Genomic DNA, 8235 nt, shown 5'->3' with positions numbered 1-8235 from the left:
GTGTGTTGAGGGATCATAGGCCTGTAATGTGTGAGTGTATGAGACTTCAGCAAAATTATGGACAGAAGAGAAGGAGCCAATAGCAATGCATTGTGGCTGTTAAAAAGTCGCATTCATAAAAGCAGACAGTGAGTGCACACTTTAATGGCCTTAACAGTTAGTGACAGATTACCTGCCCAAGCTGAAAAAATGATTGAAACAAATACACTTCTCGGGTTTGCCACCGGATCATATTGTGTAACTTGCACAATGTTTCATCCATGCAACTGTTCGACATCATCAGGTGGTGGTAGCTGCTGCTGTCACTGCTGCAAGGCGCAACTGATGATAATCACCCGGTGGCAGTGGAATTTATCATGCCAGGAGCAGGCATCGCAAATCAACTCATACAGAGCTATATTTGGAGGCCACAAGTTGCCATCATCGAGCGCAACACGGTAGTGTTCTACGCTCTTTGGTGCATAGTGCACATGTAGTCTCAGATGCCGACAGTCTACCTGGTGAACCACAACACATGAGAATGGTATTCCAACAGAATGGCTATTCCAGTAGGCAGATATGCCATGCATTCTGTTCCAAGCAAACTCAAAGCAGGGGTGTAAATGAAGATGCTGTGACACCCACTGCAACAGCGTTCTTGCCCTCTTGTGGCAGCATGTCTTTGACAAGAGAAAAAATCCTCAAAGAGCATGACATCAAGTGTCTTTTTCCACCACCAACAAAACTGAGGAATTTATTGTGCTCAGTCAAAGATGACCTTGGCCTTAGGAAATGTGGCGCATATAAAATCCCATCCCAATGTGGAAAATCTTATATTGGACAGACATGTCAAACTGTGCAAGGATGTTGCGTCAAACACCATCAGCGTAGATACCTGGGGCAACCTGATAAATCAGTGGTAGCAGAGCATTGCCTGGACATGGGACATTGTATGCTTTACGTACAGACAGAAATTTTATCCCCAGCATCGTCTTTCTGGGACTGTGTTCTTAAGGAGGCCATACATATCCTTACGGCGGACAATCTAATCAGCAGGGATGCAGATTTTCAACTAAGCACCACCTGGAATCCAGCCCTGGTTGCCATTAAATCAAAACAGGGAAAACAAGAACTTCCGATTCATCAAGTGATGCAACGCGCAACTGAGATTAGGTCAGACTTTAACCTCAGGAGTGTCTGGCAGCACAGTCATTGCCCATAGCACACACGCGGATGGCCTTTCTGCGGCCCCCAGGAGTGTCTGGCAGCACAGTCATTGCCCATAGCACACACGCAGATGGCCTTTCTATGGCCCCCGTAGGGGACACCAGGAGCACCACTTTCCTCCAACTACGAGCGTCTTCCTGCACATACGTACTGCCTGCTCCTGGCATGATAAATTCTGATGCTGCTGCCAAATTATCATCAGTCGTGCCTTGCAGAAGTGACAGCAGCAGCCACCACCACCTGATGTTGTCAAGCAGCTGCATCGATGAAATGTTGTGCGAGTTACACAATATGATCTGGCGACAAACCCGAGAAGCATATTTGCAACAGATCCATTGGGAAAGAGTCTCATGATTGAAACAGTTTCCACATCACTGCATACATGCAAGGAACACTGGATGTTATCTCAGAATGAACCAATATTTTGGCAGATTGCAAGGATCAGTGTAAAGGGGATGTTCATGTATTGATGTTTGACAGTTGTTTACAGGATGGATGATCATTACTGTGTTCATGATATAGAAGGAATATACATCATATGGGATTGGGAGTAGAAATGACTAAAGTACTGAGGTGTAACCAAAAGGGGGTACACTCCTGACAGCAATTTAAACAAGTGTCAGATGTTATTGCAGAAACATATAAAATTCCACTTGTTATTTTGTTGTAACTGACTGATAAGGTGTGGATCGTTGTAAGGGTAGTAGTTTTATTAACTTAGACAGTTAGTCTAAGCAATAAGAGATGAATCCTTTACGTGAACTACATAAGAGGCTGATAACAGAGCATGATGATACCTCAACAACAGACCTCACAAAAGATTATTAAGACACTGGCACAAATGCACGGATAATCAATAAGTGATGAAGGTGAAATGATTATGGATATATAAATACTCGTGACATCACCTGTTGACTCAGTGGAATGATTGCTGCCATAAATCTAGCAACTTGAGACCTCTAGGTGGTGTGCCTGACAGCCAAGTTAACTGGCTTAATACTTATGTTCATTATATCTAGGATTTGTAAATGCAACTGCAGCTACAAAGAGAGAGAGCAAGAAATTGGTAGAGAGACTTGCCTGACAGCCACGTTAACTGGCTTAATACTGATGTTCAGTATATCTAGGATTTGTAAAAGCAACTGCAGCTACAAAGAGAGAGCAAGAAATTGGCAGAGAGACTGAATTATCACAGCATCTAATCACTGCTGAAGCAACTTGCCTTCGAAAACCACGACAGGTCAGAGCATACAAAAACTCAGTGTCAGGTAAAAAAACAAAAACAAAAAAAGGATGAAACAAATCTTGAAAAAGGATAAGGGCATAAAAAATTACATGAAGGAATGAATTTCGATTAGAGCAGCACACATCTGGAGAGTCTAGTGTGTTGCATGTGTTTGTGTTGTATGTCAATCATGTAAGATATTATCACCTCTTTGCTCATTTCAGTTAGCTATGGTGAATGATAAAACTCATAATTGCCATGATAATAGCTCAATTTGAATGAACCAACGTCCACATCATTGGGAAAACCACATATCATGCATGCTCTCATTACCATAGGCCATGCGTCTCATCCTGTTCTGAGAGGAGGCTACTGGCAAACCAAGTTAAGTCAGATGAACCAAGGACAGTCCACTGCCAAATTCCATATACTTTACAATAAGTAGTTGGAAAAAGGGTTACCATAAACTAGACTTACCTGTCATTCCATAATCAGGCTCACCACTGCCACTTCAAATCCCTAAGTTCTGGGAAGATAAATGAAAGTCAAAAACTGGGTCTCAGACAGTTATGATACTATTTGTTTGTTCACCACCATGGGGAGATTGCTTCCATACTAAAATCAGTTACACTATAATTCTTATGGGTGCTCCACAGACATGAGAGCCTTAAGGACTTGCACAAACAATATGTGATGTGTCACACTTACTTCTTTGCAGGGAGACAGTTCCTATTGAGGGAACAGAAGAACTGAGATTTAACACCAGCAAAAGAACTAAACTGTTCCAATAAAAACCACTATTATCAATGTCTCCTCAGTAGCAGCGATGAGTCAATTCAACAGTTACTACCACCCTATCAACAAGGAGTTAGAAGATGTGTGGACAAACGAGTGATCAAATTGACACTGAACATAAAACATGGAATATTCACCATTGAATACTGAATATTAGAACATTGAAACTCAAATATAGGATGTAAAATGAATGGAATTTTGAATAGTAACTGAACAAAACAAGGCTGTAAATGACATTTCAAGGACAGAGAGGTAAGAGGCTGACAGGGAAGTATCTCTTCTGATTAATCCTGATTGCAATATGTTAAACTCAAAGTCTTCCTGGAATATGGAAGATTCAAAACTTCAGTCCAACTAACATGAGTGAGCATTGATGCAAAAGATGATAGAGTTGAGGATGGATTGCAACATGAAAATGAAAATGACAAAGCTGTGATCAACAAGGACACTCTGTGGTCACTACTACACAATCACAAACCATGAGGCCCCCCAGAGGATGGCTCTGCATTTACTAAGAAAGAGACTAAAAATTTCAATAAGAACTACTTGAGAGGACCACACTGAGTCTCTTTAATACGTGGCTTAAGGATACCTGGAACATAATGCAGGCAAATGTACTGGAGTCAGATGATTTTTTCACTTCCTAGCAACTAGGGTTAACTCGCAGCAGACTCACAGAAACTATGGCTGGTGGTAGTGTCAAATGGCAATGATATGTCCTCAGCCTATTATAATGCAATCCCTTACTTAAGTGTCCATACATTATGAAGAATTTCAATTTTATTCTTATGTTATATGAACTATTTCATAGTTTAGACAATATTTAAACTAGTTTGTGAAAGATATTGCATTATATTTGCAGATAAATAGTACTTACCTTGTGAAGTTGGTCTCAGTGTCAGCGCTGCTCCTTTGTTCCTTAGTAACTTATTGGAAAGATCTTGTCCACGTTTATTTTAAATGACAATTCACTGACACATTGTGCTCTGTGAACTATTGTTTTTTTTTTTTTATTTGCATGTTCATGAAACATTTTACAATTGCTTAAATAACACTTCTTCAGAAGTACATTGTGGAATTTGCTTGTGCCATACAAAGAACATAGTTATAACAATGAAAAATAACCAATTATTGATAATACAATGTAAATTAATATTTAAAAAATCTACTCGCCAACAGGTGGCAGGAAAGCATACTCACAAAAGCATTTAAATTTTACAAGCTTTTGGAGCCAGTGTCTCCTTCGTCTGTCAGAAGAGTTGAACAGGAAGGAAGAGGGGTGAAGAAAAAGGATGGAGAGGTTTAGGGAAAGGGGTACAGTTCATGAAAGTCACCAGAAACCAGGGTTAGGGGAGACTTGCCAGACAGGATGAGAAGGAAAGACTGATTGTTGGGGACTGGACCGGGCAATATTTGAAATCCTGAGCTTAAGGTTGGAAGACAGGGTAACATGCAAGACAGATATTACTACTAAAAAAGTCATGCCAAGTTAATAAGAATGAAAAACTAAGTGCATTGTGTGCAGTGGATGTGGGAGGGGGGACAGTGAAAAATAGACAAGTCAGAAAATGAAAGATGTAGAAAACTAAAATGGAGTGTGGTGAAACAGACACCGAGGTCATGACTGCCATGTTGTACAGCATGCTCTGCAACAGGATATTGTGTGTTGCCTGTACATACCCACTGTCTATGCCCATTCATCCTGAGTGATAACTGTGTGTTTGTCATGCTGATGCAAAAGGCCAAACAGTGTTTACATAACAGTTGGTAAATGACATCTGTTATTTCACAGGTGCTCTCCCTTTGATAGTATATGTTTTGCCAGTTACTGGGCTGGAATAGGTGGTGGTAGGAGGGTGGTAGGAGGGTGCATAGGGCAAGTCTTGCAGTGGGGGGATGGCATGGGATTCGGAATAGGACCGTGTTAAATTTAATTGGGAGAAGGTATTTACAGATTCCAGGAATTTTACCAGGCCAGGCTCACAATGAGTCCATACGGCAAAGATGTCCTCAATATATCTAAACCAGACCAAGGCCTGAAGGCCTACGGATCCCAGGAAAGCCCCCTCCAAGCAACCCACGAAAAGGTTGGCACAGGAAGGAGCCATCCTTGTTTCCACGCCCATACTCTTGATCTGTCCAGATGCGTGGTGCTAAAAATATTCTATGTGTTACAGTTCCAGATTCTGGATTGTGCACATTAATGCTAACATGACAGTCTTAATTCAGATTGGTTTTTGATTTTAATTTATATATTATTTTCCGAAAATAATCATTTAAGTAAAGAGTTATAAACTTAGTGAATATTAAATATGTTAATATAAATAATAAAAATATATTGGCAGAAAAATGGGTTTTTGAAAATCCAAAAATATCTACAGATGAAAAACAATTTAAGTAAGAACAATTTAAGTAAGATAATTAAGCCACATCTGGCGAAAATTGATATGGAATCCAACATTTCAGTTGACCTGTGAAAGGTATGAAAGGGTTAACTTTATTATACTACTGTAGTGCACAACCACAAACCAGTCTGCTAACAGTATCTTGACAATGAATGTGATGTCAGATGCATAATCTGATACAGTCTTTCATAGGATGGGAGGAATTTTTTCATCTTTTCTTTTTGAGTACAAGGTTTCTTAGAAAAACCGTCACCCTGTTGGTAATGCAGTAGTACAATGTCTTGCCTCCCTTAATTTGCTTAACAGTTCCTTTAAAATTATTCTGCTATATCTTTTGCCAAATAGTTTTAAGTCACTGTGCCAGTCCTTTGGTCTCACATGAATTAATATCCGGTGGCAGTTTATGTACTCACAAGGAGAACTCATTGTTCATGCATATACAACATTGTCAGGTGAATATCCTATTGATTTGTGGATGCAGCAGTGTAGACAAATAAAATGTAGGGTATATACCTGTCTCAATCATTGTGCATTTTGTTAACATAATAAAATAACCTCCTTGTAATCATTTTATGAACCAATTCAACTCTGCCATTGGCTTTAGGGTGAAAAGGGGTGGTTCTGCACTGCTTAATGATCAAAAGTTTGCAAACATGCACAGATAAAGAAGCCATAAAATTTGTCTATCACAATTGCATCAGTGTTTCCAAAAGTAGGAACTAAATGTGTGACAAATGGTTTCATTGCTGTCTCAGCCATCATATTAGCAATCAGCACCAAGACTACATAAGTCATCAGTAATTGATAATAATATCTGTTCCACCACTGTGTCTGTGAAAAGTGTTCCAAAAACTCTAAGTGTTGTACAGTCTTTGGATAAATCGAGGAACAACTAACCAAGGAATATACTAACCATGGACAACTTTGAGTGTGTGTTGTACGATGCCATTTTATTCCTTGGTTAGTTATTCTTGGAACAGTGTTCCTATCCATTTAAGCTGGCAGCAATAGTAGACTATGCTGGGTGTTTTCATACTCATCACTCATATTTAGTCACTGTCTCCAGAAAAAATGTGTTTAACAGGAGCTATAAGCATTATAGATCGCCATACTATTCACATGTGGATACTTTGAGGCTGATCAATGCTGTAAAGAAGTTAAAAAGAGTAGTAGAAAACGCAAAACTGATGCAGTCTCCTGCAATGAGAAGATTAGTCCAAAACATTTAACGGCCTTGTTAAATATCTGTATGTATAGCATAACAATCTACCTCAAAATTAGTTAAAGGGTCAGGTATTTGTTTTTTGACCATAAGAGATTTTCCTAAACTTCAGAATAAAGCGTGAGAAAAAATATACAGCAGTTTCAATTCACAAACAACTACACATATATTGAAATAGAACCTACAACAGAAGTATGATTCATTAAAGAAAAGAAAGCGTCTAAATGTTATGCCCACAAAAGACAGCAGAACCTACAGATTGGTGGTAGCTCATATTTCGAACATAAGTTCCAAGTTATGTATACTAAAATAAACAGTTTGATCAAGATTTCAACAGAGGTATGCCACAGTTAGTTCTATTCAGATGAAACATTTCTATGTAAGATAATATATTGTCATATGTAGCTATACGGCAGATGATGAACTGTAAGTAGACATTTAATACAGTAGCAATTCTGAAATGTGATCTGCTTTGTGAAATTGTTAACGTATGTTCCTCATTGCATCTTTTTCATAGTCTTTTCAGAGTCTGTAACAATATGTGACAATGCAGACATCAGGGAGAGTAATTTGACAAATAATTTTGGTGCATGTTACCCACTGGGCAGCTTACTGTTGTATTTATGTCTTAGAAAGATTAATTCATCACTGCAGCAATGAATGTTCTACATAAAGTACACACATAAAAAAAAGTTTTGTATCACCCCGGTTCCCAGAACTGAAGACAGACGTTGACTGTGGATACTGTATCATAAACACAGTCCCTTTGACTGTTCAGAGACGTCACTAAACCTGCCCAAAGATATATCAGATGGAGAGGGTCCAACAACCGATCAGCTCCTGTCATTCCAACAGGAAGGAGGTGCACAGCTCGTATTGTTTGTAGTTCAACCATGCCTAGACGGTCAATACCGTGGTTCAATCACGTCTGCATTGTTACTTTGTGCCAGGAAGGGCTCTCAACAAGGGAAGTGTCCAGATGTCTCAGAGTGAACCAAAGCGATGTTGTTCGGACTTGGAGGAGATACAGAGAGAGACAGGAACTCTCAATGACATGCCTCACTCAGGCCACCCAATGGCTACTACTGCATTGGATGACCACTACCTATGAATTATGGCTCAGAGGAACACTGACAGCAACACCAACATGTTGAATAACACTTTTCATGCAGCCACAGGACACCCTGTTACGACTCAAACTGTGCACAATAGACTGCATGATGTGCAACTTCACTCCCAACGTCCATGGCAAGGTCCATCTTTGCAACCGCGATACCATGCAGCGCAGTACAGATGGGCCCAACAACATGCCAAATGGACCGCTCAGGATTGGCGTAATGTTCTCTTCACCTATGAGTGTCGCATAGTGCCTTCAACCAGAC

The sequence above is a fragment of the Schistocerca cancellata genome, chromosome 9 (assembly GCF_023864275.1).
Source record: "Schistocerca cancellata isolate TAMUIC-IGC-003103 chromosome 9, iqSchCanc2.1, whole genome shotgun sequence".
Classification (NCBI taxonomy): Eukaryota; Metazoa; Arthropoda; class Insecta; order Orthoptera; family Acrididae; genus Schistocerca; species Schistocerca cancellata.
This window is presented reverse-complemented; position numbering follows the sequence as displayed.